We start from the raw sequence: 15,322 nt of genomic DNA on the forward strand, positions 1-15,322 counted from the left end.
CTGAAAATGAATCACCCCAACTTATTTCTTCTTTTTTTTGAGAAGAAGTTTCAATCTCATTGCCTAGGCTGGAGTGCAATGGCGTGATCTCAGTTCACTGCAACCTCCGCCTCCCGGGTTCAAGCGATTCTCATGCCACAGTCTCCCGAGTAGCTGGGATTACAGGTGCCTGCCACTACGTCCGGCTAATTTTCGCATTTTTAGTATAGCTGGGGGTTTCACTATGTTGTCCAGGCTGGTCTGGAACTCATGACCTTCAGGTGATCCACCCACCTTGGCCTTTCCCAAAGTGTTGGGATTACAGGCATGAGCCAACACACCCGGCACTTCAACTTCGTTCTCAAGAATCAAGAAAGAAAAATCAAGTGCAAATAATACAGAATGAAGATAATAATAAAAATAACAAACGTCAATGAAATGGGAAAAAAAAACAACAGAAATAAACCAAGGCTAAAAGTTGTTTTTTATAAATAATATAGTTAATACACCACTAGCAAAACTGATTAAGGAAAAAAGATTAAAGAACACAAATGACCAGTATCAGAATCAAAACAACAGCCTTATAACAACAACAGTATTATAACAAGATAATCAGAGAATTTTGTGAAATTCTCCCCGGGAGGCCGAGACTCCTGCCTGTCCTTCCTCCGCCAAAGGCATCCCAGACTACCGGACTCACCCTCGGCTGGTTTGCCCTCTCCTCCTTTCAGAGCCGGACGCCACAGGTTCCGGGCTTCTTGGGCTCTGGGAGGAGGCACAGCAGAAGGCGAGGTCGCTGTATGAGGCTGCTTCAAAGTCACCTCGCGCTGTTGCTGCCTCACTGCCTCCGGTCTCCAGCATTCAGGGAGAGTGCAGGCAAAACTGATCAAGGAAAAAAGATTAAAGAACACAAGTGACCAGTATCAGAATCAAAAGAACAACTCTACATAACAGTATTATAACAAGATAATCAGAGAATTTTGTGAAATACATATGATCGAACGTCTGACAACAGAGATCGCAATAGATGCTGAAAACCCAACTTACTAAAACTGGCACAAAAAAAGCATAAAATAAGAACACTCCTATATATAGTAAACAAAAGTAATTAACTATTTTAAAAAATCCAACAAGTCAACAAACAATAATGCTCCACAAGGAAAACACCAGGATCAGACTTTGAAAATGTTCCAAATATTTAAGGAAGAAAAAAATATTGACACTGCTCACTCTCTTAAAGAGAAAGAAGAAAGGGATAGTTTTCGATTTGTTTTGTGAAGCCAGCATTACACTAATACACAATCTGATCAGACAATAAAAAACCTAGAAATCATAGATGCTCTGTTTCACAAATACAGATACAAATATTCTAAGAAAAACATTGTTACATGAATGAAACCAAGCAAGAAATTAAAAATGAAATTAAACAACAAAGACCAGAGTAGGAAACAACAACCTACAATAGAAATGAACCAATAAAGGACTAATCTCTATAGTGTCTTTAAAAATGTTTCACATCAATATAGGAAAAACACAAATGACCCAAGACAAAAAGAACACTATGAAGAAAAAAAAAGGGGGGTGCATGGGCGAATAAATATTTGCTAAGCCGTACTTTGAAGAGGGTTATTTCCAGTTTCAGATGAGATACCCACAGGCAGCCGGGAGAGTGGGACCCCAACGGGCAGGACCCCCAGGAGGTGACAGAGGCCTGGCAGTGGGGGACCCGGGGCCGGGGCCGAAGGTGACCCCCTTCTCTTCCCTGGCTGCTCCTCAAGGCTCCTGCCGCTCCCGGGTTCCAGCGCCCTCTCACCGGGTCCTGATCTGGGCTCGCTTTCTCACCGCGGGTCGGGCAGGAGGCCCCGGACCCCAGTCCCGGAGGAAACGGAGGCTTCAGGGCTTCCACGGAGGAGAGAAGGGGAGGGCCCCCTCCTCCCAGCGGGCTCTGAGAGGGCGAGGAGGAGGTCGGTGGCTGGGTTCAAGCCGCACTGCGCCCCGGATTCAAGAAGAAAATGGACTCTGGAGAAGCCCATGTGCATCACAGGGGTCCTGGCTGGATCTGGGATGGGGCTCGGGGAGGGTCAGACGGCTCTGCTGGGCTCCCAGCCCGTGTCCTCCAGGCGCAGCGGAAGGCGAGGTCGCTTTGTGAGGCCGCTCCAAAGTCGCCTCGCACTATTGCTGCCTCGCTGCCTCACTGCCTCCAGTCTCCAGCATCCAGGGAGAGTGCAGGCAGGCGGCGCCCAGTCCTCTTCCTTCTCCTCCTACCCACGGCAGAGCAGCCTCCAGCATCCAGGGGAAGTGCGGGCTCAAAGTGGTGCCTGGCCCTCTTCCTTCTCCTCCTGCCCAGGGCGGAGCAGTACAGACCACGCTTTCCGAAATAGGGTGTAACGACGAAAGCCCACTGGGCAACTATTTATAACGACTCTTATTTAACTAGAGCTCCTGTAAGGCATGTTTGGAATGGATGAGAGCCTCTGTGCACAGCAACTCTGATTGGATAATATGACCCAATCAGGGCTGGCTGAAAGGTTCCTTCTCGTCCTATCAGAACCAGGGTATAGATGCTGGGGGAGGGACAGGAGCCAGCGCCCCTACCGGAATCGGAAGCTGTGGGTGCAGGCGGGAGACGGCTTTGTAGCCACGTCGCCTTTGGCTTTGCCTCCTGCCATGTCCCTCAGGCTTGGAGAATGTGGCCCCAGACTGAAATGAGGAGAAGGTGGCCCTGCTGAGGGTGAGTCTGGGGAGGCTGGAGGGGGGCTGAGAGGGAGGCGCCTGGGCAAGAGTCTCGGCCTCCGCTGGGAGCAGCGTATTCAGTGTATAATGTGAACAACAGGCAAAATAGGTCTTAACTGTTTGTGTTATCAGTGACAAAGACTTCCGTTCAACCGCAGGCCGCTAGGAGTTATGTTTTGGGGGAGTCGAGAGTTAAACTCGGATTTTTGACTGTGGGGAGTCAAAAGGGTCAGGTGTATTTTAGAGCACTGGTGTGAATCACTTTGGGTCCCACTTGTTGAAAATAGGCATTGACATTTGGAGGCGCCTCCTTGTAGTGAGCAGGTACTACTGATCTCTCTTCCATGTACTGGCCTTTCCCCAGCTTCTGTAGAACCCTGTTTCCTGGAGGTTACTTACATTCTTTAGTCAATTCTTCTCAAATTCTTCTGAAAGTGGGTTTGGAGGAAGGGAAGAGAAACCTGCAGTCTTGGCTGTATTCACGTTTTGGTTCTGATTCCCTTGTGTGGTCCACATTCAGATTGGGATCCTTAATGAAATCCGTGGCTTCAACTCTCCCTGCTTGCCAGCATCACCCAATCATGTACAGTTAATCTCGAACTCCCTTTGCACCACGGACTCCCATCTCCAGGTGTTTAACAGGAATTGGACACTGAGCATGTGATATTTTTCCCTAAACCTGAATGCATCTTCTTTTTTCCATGTTTCCCCATGTGCTTGTCCCCAGCCCAACCACTGGCACCACAAACCTACATGCCTAAAATTCATCCACCTCCTTTGTAATGGCACCCAACCACCACATACAGTCCTTTTAAATGCCTCAGTTCTGCATTTGGAAAATTACACATTTTGACTCTCTTTTCACTTCACTGCCTTTCCATTACTCTAGGCCCTCGTGATTTCTTCATTGTTGGACTAATGAGCTATGGGTGTTTACCCTCCTAGTCCTTTTGCATGCTCCTTAAAACCTCAGGCAGAATAAATGGAAATTAAACTCGTGGGCATTCAAGGACACCCCACGGTTTTCGGGATAAAGTTTGTATGGCTTAGCTTAACGCCCAATGACTTTCACACTCCTCTGTTGATAATTTCCATCTCTTGAAACTTTCTCGAGCAAAAATAACTAACATTTATTAACAACTTGGTGTTTCCAGGAAATACTTTAAGCAATTAAAGTCATAATTAAAGTAACATATGCAAAAACCCTATCAGTACTGCTTTTATACTTAAAGTTTTGTTTAAACATAACCCTGTTTACTTGTTTATGTGTTGTCTGTGGCTGCTCTCATCCTGCAATGGTCGAGTAGAGTATGAAACAGATGATGTGGACCACAGATCCAAACATGTTTACTATTTTGCCATTTTCGGGAAAAGTTTGCTGGATGACTCCTAATCTAGGGGAATGTCTGTGTTACTAGTACAGGACATCTTTGCCAGCCAATGTCAGATAAACAAGTTGATTTTATGGACAATTTGTCATATACATTGTCATATACATACAAGCACCTTTCCAGTTTTTGTAACTATTAACGATTTATTTTCCCATTTAGTTTGCTCCCTGTAACTTTGAGTGGCTCAACCATTCATCCTGTTTTGATTTCTTGATACCACTTACCTTCCTTCCAGATTATTTAATCAGGTGATTTTATATTATACCTTGGTAGGGTCGTGAGCCTCTTGTTTGTTTACGTCTCTATGACCCTCTTTGTTGTATCATAAATTGATTGATAATATGTAAAATGTACATATTCATGGGAAATAGCATTTATTCCAAGTGACAAAACTATTTATAAAATGAGGATTGTAATTATGTGTGATATTTGAATTCTGTACATGTATATTTTTGTCCTTGGATTGGATGCAGAAAAGGGGTTGATTTTGACTTCAGCCATGGTTCTTTCCTCAGAATTCTAAGGTTAGTTGCTTTAGGCATGGGGCTGTAGGATGAACATCCCAAGGTGACAGTCATTGTTGATCCTTACACCTTATTCTTTTTGGGATTTTTAGGAAGTGCATTCATATTTTAAGAGCTGTATTAGTTATAAGAAGAAATAGAATCAATTTTTATTTTAAAATGTTTCAATTTGAAATAATTGTATACTTCAGAAAAATTGAAATAATATTAACAGTATTTTTGCATACCCTTCATCTATCCTTAATGTTAATGTTTAACATAATCATGGAACAATTATTAAAGCTGAAAAACTCATACTGAGTCAGTACAGTCAACTAATCTTCAGAGCGCATCTGAATTCTCCCTCCGGTACCCATTTTCTGTCCTCAGTGCACGTAGTTCTCATTTTTCCTCAGGCTCCTCCAGTTTGCATAATTTCCTCATTATTTCTTTTGCATTCGTGACCTTGATACTTTTTTAAAATCATATTTATTTTGTAAATATTTTGTAGACTGCACTTCCATTTGGGTTTGTGGAATGTTTTGTCATGAAGTAACCTTCCATCTAATCATGAGGAAACATCAGACAAACCCAAATGGAGGTACAGTCTATGAAATATATATGATTCATGTGGCAGGAATGCCACAGAAGTAATGTTACATACTTCTCAGTGCGTTTTATCAGATGGTATGTGATGTTGCCATTACTGGTGATGTTAATCTTGGTACGGTGGTGGCTGCCAAGTATTTTTCCCTTTTTAGCTGAAATGTATCTTATGGGGAGACATTTAGAGATATCCAAATATCCTGTTTGATATCATATTCTCCCCCATTAATCCTAGGACCCATGAGTAGATTTTTACCTACAGCAGTTATTACGGTAGAGGTTGCCTGATGATTTCTTTCCATCATTCCTTCTGTATTTATTTGGAATGCTCTAGTAGGAAACAGCAGTTGCTTCTACAGCACTTGTTTATTCAATTATTTATATTATTATGGACTCATGGCAGTTTTGTGCATTCTTTGGATTATGATCCAATGCTAATATTATTTATTTTGTTTTCAGGTTGTGTCAACTGTTGGGGTGATCAGACCCAACACCAGGCCCATGGGGGCTATGAAGTCTGGCGTAGTCAAAGGAATGAGAAAACACAAGTTAAGAGAGAAAGTGGGACCATGGGGCCAACACTAGTGTGGAGGCTGCAAAGGCCCCGAGTTCTGGGAGCCTATTTATTGGTGATCAAACAAAGAAACAGGTGGTGAGGATGTGGAGTTTGAAAGGAAGCGGTGTATCAAGTGAATGAGCTACAGTTGTGATGGTTTAGCATTTTCTTTGAAACATATGGCTACTTGAGATAAAGGGAGTGCTAGAAGCAAGGAGTTAGCAATTCTAGACACATTCCAAAGGCTACCAGGAATTTTAGATCCTGGACCCTGGACATGTTCCAAGCCCTGCCTCAGCTTCTCTTCCAACCCTCAGCTTTTCTCCCAGCACTCAACACTGGCCATTGAGAACCCCTTCAGGTTGGCACCTGTTGCCTTTTGATGTGCTGTCAACATTTGTGAGTTCTTCCTTATTTTTAGCATCACAAAGCATTCCAGGCTTATCATACATCTTCCCTGACTTCAGCCCTGAAATTAACCCTCTTTCTAGGGAGCCCTGGTTCATTAACTGGAGAATGGTACTAGAAACCATGATCTGAGCACTAGGTGTGCTCATTAGCATTGGAATGTCATTTACTCTAGGATCTCTCCATTGACAGAGCTAGGAACTGTACGTTGGTGTACTTACACATGCATTAACATTTGTCTATACCTGTCTGACTGCGTACCTACCTACCTACTTATAAAAACCATGAGTTCTTATTGTGGCCTTTGATTCCATTCTAACACCACCAAGTTTATTCTAGCTTTTCCTTCTTTGTAACTCCTAACAGTGAGAAAATTGACTTTTATTTTCCAAGATATGTTCACTTGTTTGTTCCTGGTGTGTGTGTGTGTGTGTGTGTGTGTGTATGCATGTGTATAGTAGATTGAGAATTGTGAAATTGTATGCTTGAGAAATAAATTTACTAATTAGAAGATAGTATTTGTGGGACATTTTTTTTTGTCTTTAGCTTTCAACAATGAAAATAGAGTTTTCCAGAGTTACTTACGCTACTTATGTTCTTCTCCACCTTTTTCTGTGTGCTCATGTTATTAGATTTCCTTTTATTAGATGCCTATTTCATTAGATTCCCTTTTATCCTTTTTAGATGTCTTATGCACAAATGAGCAGATAACATGTATAATTTTTAATATCCCCTCTCATTATATGAAGTTCAGCCTATACCACGTGTGTGTGTGTGTGTATATATATATATATATATATATATACACATTCTCGCTCTGTATTTTGCAATTTTCTTTCCACTTAACAATATAGCCTATATTTTAGAACATATTTAAACTTACTTTCATCTTAGCATGCTGTGATAGCAAGCATTTTCATTATTTTTCAGCCATGGAATTTTGTCTATAAAATATTCACTTCAGAAATGTAAAAGTAAAGCATCAACGTTAACAGAAACACTGTCTTTTTGAGGGTTTTCTTTTTTTTCTTTTCTTTTTTTTTCGAGACAGAGTCTCACGCTGTTGCCCTGACTGGAGTGCATTGGCGTGATCTCCACTCACTGCAACCTCCACCTCCCAGGTTCAAGCAATTCTCCTGCCTCACTTTCCCCAAGTAGCTGGGACTACAGGCGTGTGCCACCACACCCGGCTAATTTTTGTATTTTTAGTAGAGACGGGATTTCACCATGTTGGCCAGGCTGGTCTCGAACTTCTGACTTCAGGTGATCTGCCCACTTCGCCCTCCCAGAGTGCTGGGATTACAGGCATGAGCCACCACACCCAGCCGAGGTTTTGCTTCTTAAAACTTAACATTTTGGGGTCACTCAGATATTTTCCCACTGTAAGACTTATGTCAAAGTAGTATAATTTTTTGGTAGTAATTTAAATGTCTTTATTTATAAATGCACATTTATGTTTCATTTCTAGCTGGTTGCAGTGTTTGATGAGCAAGATCTACATCATGGAGGTGATGACACCAGTGCCAGCTCCATGCATAGCCAGAGCCTAGAGAGATTTAATAGTGCTAGTGAGCTTGGCACCAACAATATCTCACTCAGCCTTTCAGTCTGATCAAGCAGCAAGTGAAATTGAGGTCACATCTTCAGTACTTCATGCAAGTAAGTAAAAGCTCTTTCTTCTTTGCATACTTCATTTTTTTTTTTTTTTTTTTTGAGATGGAGTCTTGCTGTATTGCCCAGACTGGAATGTAGTGGTGTGATCTCGGCTCACTGCCACCTCTGCCTCCCAGGTTCAAGCAATTCTCCCTGCCACAGCCTCCTGAGTTGCTGGGATTACAGGCAGCTGCCGCCATGCCTAGCTATTTTTTGGGTATTTTTAGTAGAGATAGGGTTTCTTCATGTTGGGCAGGCTGGTCTCGAACTCCTTACCTCAGATGATCTGCCCACCTCGGCCTCCCGAAGTGTTGGGATTACAGGCATGAGCCACCGCACCTGGCCACTTCATCTTCATTTGAAGGATGCAAAGTTTTGTCATCCATTCTTTCTTCTGCAAATGCAAAGAATTCATTTCTTAAACAGATAATAGAATTTGTTACCTGTTTTTTTCCAGAATTCAGTTTAGAACCTTGGCAAATGTCTTGCAAGAGAAGTAGGCACATTAAAGTCACATTTTAATGAATTAAACTTACTTTAGTCAACTTTTCATGGCAGGGCAGGGTCCATCAAGGCAGGGGATAGAGAAATATTTAAACACTGGTATGGTCCAAGTCCCAACCGATTTTAGTGTATGTGCTGCTGAAGTGAGCACCCAAGTCCCAACCAATCTGAATGAACCATTCTACCATACCCAGCCAGTATTAATATTATTCATAATAATATCTTAATAAATGATGAAAATTCAGTAAATAAAAAATGAATATAAAATACCTAAACATAAGTGTGTCGTAAAACACTAGTTGAGGGTTCTAAACATACCAAGAGTAACTGTTTCAAGTTGCTTTAAAGCATTGTAATTTGTACAACCAAAAGGAAATATATCCTAATGAAAGCATGAATTGCCAAACAAGGACCCTAGAACTGTTTTTTGTTGGTATTGTTCATCTTCAATCTGTAGATCGGTATTATAGGATGAAGCAGATGAGGAGCAATAGTACTTTAATTCTGTCATTCCTGGTGTCATTGAGGACCTAGGATTCTTAGTATAGAACAAAGAGGATACAGATAGAAGTTACAAAGTAGTAAACAACTACTTTATAGTCCTCAATTTGGATAGGACAAGTCATCATGGATTCATGATATGTTTTTTTTTCTTTACAACCTACATTTTATTGATTTTATAGCAGGAAATTAGAATGGAGAAGATTAAAAACTTAAAGACATTGAACTGTCCCAGAATGATAACTTTAGAACTTGAATGAATTCAGAAATCTGAAAATTTAATGAATTTAAGTTATATTGTGGAAATTTCAAATTGCTTTAGAACTGGATTTAGTCCATGTCTTTCAGTATCTCAGTGTGTTGTGGTTTCACAGACCTATGACAATACACAGAAATATTTGATACTTACAGGTTGCTATTTATAGATTTTCTTCTTGTTATTTGGTTTGAAAGTACATATGTATTGGTTATTGGCCATCAGTAATAATTTCTTGAGCTCATGATTGATGCAAAGCATTGTGCTAGGAGTTATGTTGGATACACAGAGGTTTAGAACTATGATCCTGTCTTTAAGGAGTTTGCCATCCAGTTAGGTAGGACTCATGGGAGTTCCCCCCTTCACCATTTGCACATTTTGTGCTGAGAATTTACTGATCACCTGAAGTATATCACAAAAACTGCTATGCATTTTCTGTGTGTTAACTCATGTAATCATCAAAATAAATAGTCTGTAAAGGAAACTGAAACTCAGAGGCATAGTTTAACTTGATTCGTGTCATGATATGTTTTAACTCTCAAAAAAAAAAAAAAAAAAAAGAGAACCCAGAAGGAAGGAGAACTCCTGTATGTATTCACAGAAAAGGGCACGAATCAAGGACCAACTTAGTAAGGCAATATTTCTCATATCCAGGCTATATTCTGGAAATAACAATTTTTTATAAAAAAGAGATCAGAGTTTCTTGGAGAAATGCCTGAATTTAGGTCTGGATAGAAAATGTATGAGATGATTCTCAATCTCCCTAACATATCATAAAATAAGGATGCTATGAAACATAACTAGGGTATACCAGAGGGCCTAGGAGATGACACGATGCTCCTACTGTCCAAAAACGGGACAATTGGAACATCAATTAGTATAGTAACAGCAATAAATGCATGGATTTGTAATTATAATAAATAAGTTTACAAGCAAGAGAAAGGCTGCCAGTTATCCAATTTATTATTTGGAAAGCTGATAAGGGAATAATTCATCTAGTCTGCATTTCCTGTGTGGGTGGTGTCACTGGATGACTAACAGATCAAGGGGAAGTCACTTTTTATGTAAGTATTTCGGTGAATAAATGAAAGTATAATGATAGCATTAGAATATCACTATTTTGCAACTCCTGGTGAAATAATAGATCTAGGGATTGATCATTGTATGAAAGGACAATAAAAATTGGGGACCCAATTTACTATGCCAAAAGAAAAAAATTAAGCTGAAAGCTGAGTCATGCAAGAAGCCGCCTTTCCTTGGCTTTGCAAGCAGTTGCAGATAGGAGTTTAAACATTTCCACAGGTAGCTACCCTGTTCATCTTATCTAATCAAGTGCTGATTTATTGAGTATAAGATCAGTACATAATTGACTGTTTCCCTACCTGCTCCTTTTCTCTTGCAACATGAGGATCACCACACACTTCCTGTTTCCTCTCTAGGTCACTTTTCTTTTTTAAATATTGAAGCCTTCAAAATCATCTTTGGAGAAAATCACAGACCACAGACTGTTTCTGTGATTCTGTGTTTATTTCTTCTGAGCATGTTCTTAACCTTGGCAAAATAAACTTCTATCTTGATTGAGACCTGGCTCAGATACTCTGGTTTTACAATTGCTATGGTCTTAATGTATCCCTCAAAATGTATGTGTTGGAACTCTAATCCCTAAGACAGCAGTGTTGGGAGCTGCAGCCTAATGGAGGTGTTTAGGTAAAAAAGCCATGTATTTTTTGGAAAAACTGATAAAGGAGAGAATAAATTATTTATCTATTCTGCATTTCCCATATGTGGGTGGTATCGACTACACTATAGTAGATAAGGGGGATATTACTTTTTATATACATAAAAAATAGCTAGGTCTTATGTAAATATAACAAGAGCTTGAAGGATTGGGTTTACTTTTTGTCACTCTTCTGTCATGTGAGCACATCACATGCATCCTCTCTCCCTTTCACCTGCCTCCCTGTGAGTATGTAGTAGGATTGCCTGCTCCAGAGGCCTCTTGATTTTGGACTTCCAAGCCTGCAGAACTGTGAGAGAATAAATTTCTGTTCTTTATGTGTTACATAGGTTCAGGAACTCTGCTATAGTAACAGAACACTCCCAACTGGAGTTCTTCAGCACACCCCAGTCCATCCCTTCACTACCCCCTGACCTGTGCAGTCTTACATGCCTTTATATCAAAAGCCACAGCTAACCCAGAGGGCTTCAACTCTGCCCTGCCTGACTTCCTAGGAAGCCCCACTCTCCAACGACCCTGATCAGAACACTGTCTGAAGGTTCTCTCTAACCATTTTAGAAAGAAGAGAAATTTGTCTGACAGAGAGGTTCTGGTGAGGAGGCCAGCTTCCACATCAGAGGGTGATGGCAGTTTGGGCTGGACCGGGATAAAACAGTGCTGTCCCGGGGCTAGCCATGTGATAAGGGGCTCCAGAAAGTACAGTGATGGTCCCCTGGGAGGCTTTCTCCTCTCCTGTCTGCAGGTTCCTGGTGAAAGGACCTATTGGCCACTAGGGTGTCTGAATATGTGTTTGCATGTGTGTATGTGTGTGTCTTTTGTGTTTGTGTGTCAGAGTGATGTGTGTGTTCTTGGCTTGATTTCTTTCAGCATGAAGCCCACTGTTTTGCTGAATGTATCTCACTGTTTCCTGAAATTCAATGCATTCAGCTGACTCAAGGGTCCTGGGGCCTCACTGTGTCATATTTGCACAAGCCTAGTGTCTGTGCAGACTGTATGCTGGAGTTCAGTTGTCAGACCCTTTTGATCCCTTATCCTAACCCTGTAATAGAAAAGCCATTTCATTCAATGGAATAGAAACCCAGATCTAATGGAGAGATGGTCTAATCTGCCATACATTGGAGCACTATCCAGTGATTTTGTTTTTGTGGCATTGGTGGAAATTTCCAGGTCCTCTAGATGGTGGGCAGAGACCTCACTTTTTAAGAAACTCCCCCACTCCACCCCTGCCAATGAGGACACTGCTTGATGACATTCCTGTTAATGTTAAGTAGAAGAGATCGTTTCTTTTCTTTTCTTTTTCTTTTTTTTTTTTTTTGAGATGGAATTTTGCTCTTGTTGCCTAGGCTAGAGAGCAATGGCCCGGTCTCCGCTCACTACAACCTCTGCGTCCCAGGTTCAAGTGATTTGCCTGCCTCAGCCTCCCAAGTAGCTGAGATTACAGGGGCACACCACCACATCCTGCTAGTTTTTTTAATTTTTAGTTGAGATGAGGTTTCACCATGTCGGTCAGGCTGGTCTCGAACTCCTGACCTCAGGCAATTCACCTGCCTCAGCCTCCCAAAGTGCTGGGATTATAGGCATGAGCCACCACGCCTGGCCAAGAGATCATTTCTTGATGTTGAATTTCAGGTCAGGAAGCCAGCTCCTGCATATCAGGGTGGCGGTGCTTGGGCTGAGACAGGTCTAGACAGCACTGTCAGAAAAGGAGCTCAAGGAAGTAGCTGTGAAAGGGCCCTGGGATGTTTTCTTCTCCTCTCTCTGCAAATGTCCTGGAGGGACATCCTGTTAGTCACTTTGCGGGGTGTCTGTGTGTGTGTGTGTGTGTGTGTGTATGTGTTCACTTGGTTTTGTTTATGTTTTTGTTTTTCTTCATGAAGTCTGCAGACTTGCCAAAGGTACCTTGATGTTTTCTGAAAGCAGAGTCAATGACCACATTCCAGGGACTGAGTCCTCAAATCTGTGGTATTTGCTAAGGACAGGTGTATACCTGCAGACAGTGTGATGGGTTTCAGGGCCAAGGAACACTAGTTTCTGTGCCCTGTTTCTATGTTAAAAAGACATTTCATTCAACTGGATAACGGTAATTCTGGAGGAGAAAAGGTCTACTCTGCCATAGGATGGGATAGCAGCCTGCAGTTCAGAACACTGGTGTGTGTCTGGAAATTTCCAGGGCCTCCAATTGCTGGTAGAGGCCCAGAAGGTAGGGGGTATTTGTCTGCAGATCAAAGGTGAGGGTTCTGCTCACCCCGTTATGTGGACCCTTGAGTTTGCAAGGCTGGATGTCCTGACTGACTGTGCCGTAGGAGGGTATAAGAGACTGAAGGCGACACAACTATAGGCTGTGGGGATGATGTTCATAGGGAGCCTCCCTGCTGCCTGTGGCAAGAGGAAAGAGTGAAATGCTTGGGGCTGGGAAGAGGCAACAAAAGTCTACAGAATCTATTGTCCTCAGTTCATCTCCCATCCTAGTCCAATCATGGCCTAACATCCTTAGCTACAGATTGCAGAGGAGACTCTGCGCATTTGTGTTCATATGGCCTTGGATGTTGGCAAATTCAGATTAGTGCCCAGGCATCTGTGCCTATAACTCCAGTTTCAATGGGCTCAGGACCAGGCTAAAGGGCCTCCAAGCTTCCTCCAGTTTCCTGGTGTATGCATGTGCAATATACTCCCCTGCCCTGGGTCTTTTCTGCCTCTTCTGGCCATTTGGGTCAGAGCTAGCTTACTAACCAGTGTTTTCTGAGATTTAATAGAATGGGCTCAGACCAGGTGGAGACTTTAAAAGGGCTACGTGATAGTAATAGATTTTTAAAGATTCATTATTATTTTAGAGTAGATCTGAGTGTACAGCAATAAGGAGTGCAGAGTCCAGAGTTCTCATATACCCTCAATTCCTGTACACTTTCGGGTAACTCCACAAACAACCTCTTACACCAGAGTAGAATATTTGTTATAGTCAGTGAACTTACATTGACACATCGTCATCACCCAGAGAGATACTCTTGGTGGCACACATTGTAAGGGTTTGGAAAATGTATAACGAGAATGAAATGTATGATGAATGTATTATAGCTGTTATGATATCGTGCAGTATATTTTCACTACTGTAATAATCTTGTGCTCCATTTATTTATCCTTTCTTTTCCTAACCACTGGAAACTACAAATGTTTTCACTCTCCATAGTTTTGCATTTTTCTGAATGTTATATACTTGGAATCATAGAGTAGATAACTTTCCAGGTTGGCTTCTTTCAGTTAGTGATATGCATTTAGTATGTAATATGCAGTCAGTTATAGCTCATTTCTTTTCAGAGGTGATTAATATTTCATTTTCTAAATATACCACATTTGTATTTATCATTAAGCTACTTAAGGACATCTTGGTTCCTCCTAAGTTTTGGCAGCTATTTTAATATGTTAAGATGCTATAAACATCTGTGTGCAGGTTTTCGTGTGGACATAAGCTTTCTGGTCATTGGATAAAGACTTAGGGAGTGCAACGGCTGGATCACATAGTAAGAGTATGTATAGTTTTGTAAAAAAATGCCCACATTAGGAGAGTCTTTACAATGGTAAAGGAGAATTCACATACTGAGAATCAATCCCACGAAGGAGATAGAGCTTGAAAATCCAGAAACAATGATGTAACCATAAGAGCTGTTAAAAGATACAATTAGGCACTTTGAAACATTACGAAGTGTATTTGAGGATTCAGAAATTTATAAAGCAGCCAGAGACTGCAAGCACCCCAGAGCTCCCACAGAGAGGCTTAGGGAGGGTGGGGGAAGACCCTTATATGGTGAATGTGGAAGAAAAGGAAATACTTGATTGGGTAAAATGAAGCAGTGGCCTCATTTGGAACATTACAGTGGAAAGTCTCTAGTTAGTTGGTAGTTGTTGGTTTCTGATGGGTTAAACTTAAGTTTCCTTTTATTATTTATACCAAGTCAAGTTTTGGTTTGTTGAAGGAAGAACTGAGCGTACTGGAGCCACCCGAGCCTCATAGCCATCTGTTTACTTGATCATTTTTAACAGAGAAGATCCTTTTAAAAATAACTGTTGCCCCAGCTGGAGTGCAGTGGTGTGATCACGGTTCACTACAGCCTCAACCTTCCAGGCTCAGGTGATCCTCCCACCTCAGTGCTCCCCACCCTGAGTGGCTGGGAATACAGGCATGTGCCACCACATGACCATGCTCAGCTACTTATTTGTTTGTATTTGTTTTAGAGATGGGTTTCTCTAAGTTGCTTAGGCTTGTTTTTAAAATCATGGGCTGAAATAGTCTGCCTGCATTGATCTCCCCAAGTGCTGGAATTACAGGCCATCTAAATTTTTTATCTCAGATTTGTGAGAAAAGGAGGGGTACTTTTTCTGACATGATGAGGCAGAGAAAGGTGAGGTGGGCGCATCCTGTGCATATTATTTTCTTAGGTGATGGGAAGATGACTGGCTCTTGCCTAATGGGATATATTTTCTCCTTGAATGATTTGGCAA

At 41.6% G+C, this 15,322-nt stretch overlaps 1 protein-coding gene and 1 pseudogene across 2 annotated transcripts in view; one reads left to right on the forward strand and one right to left on the reverse strand.

Annotated features, from left to right (window-relative positions):
* Positions 1-315: 315 nt before the first annotated feature.
* On the reverse strand, positions 316-2,648 carry LOC104672909 (annotated as a pseudogene). The gene is made up of 3 exons (XR_004060085.1): positions 2,575-2,648; positions 2,022-2,347; positions 316-861 (listed from the first exon to the last, which is right to left on the reverse strand). The product of XR_004060085.1 is annotated as an uncharacterized LOC104672909 (transcript).
* Positions 2,649-5,696: 3,048 nt separating this feature from the next.
* The window catches only part of LOC104678082 (cyclin-Y-like protein 2), a 60,065-nt gene continuing 50,439 nt past the window's right edge, over positions 5,697-15,322 (forward strand). Inside the window, exons 1-2 of the transcript XR_004059942.1 lie at positions 5,697-6,129; positions 7,645-7,835. The gene's annotated coding sequence lies outside the window, so the exon portion shown is untranslated. The remainder of the gene's footprint in view (positions 6,130-7,644; positions 7,836-15,322) is intronic.

The sequence above is a fragment of the Rhinopithecus roxellana genome, chromosome 11 (genome assembly GCF_007565055.1).
Source record: "Rhinopithecus roxellana isolate Shanxi Qingling chromosome 11, ASM756505v1, whole genome shotgun sequence".
NCBI lineage: Eukaryota > Metazoa > Chordata > Mammalia > Primates > Cercopithecidae > Rhinopithecus > Rhinopithecus roxellana.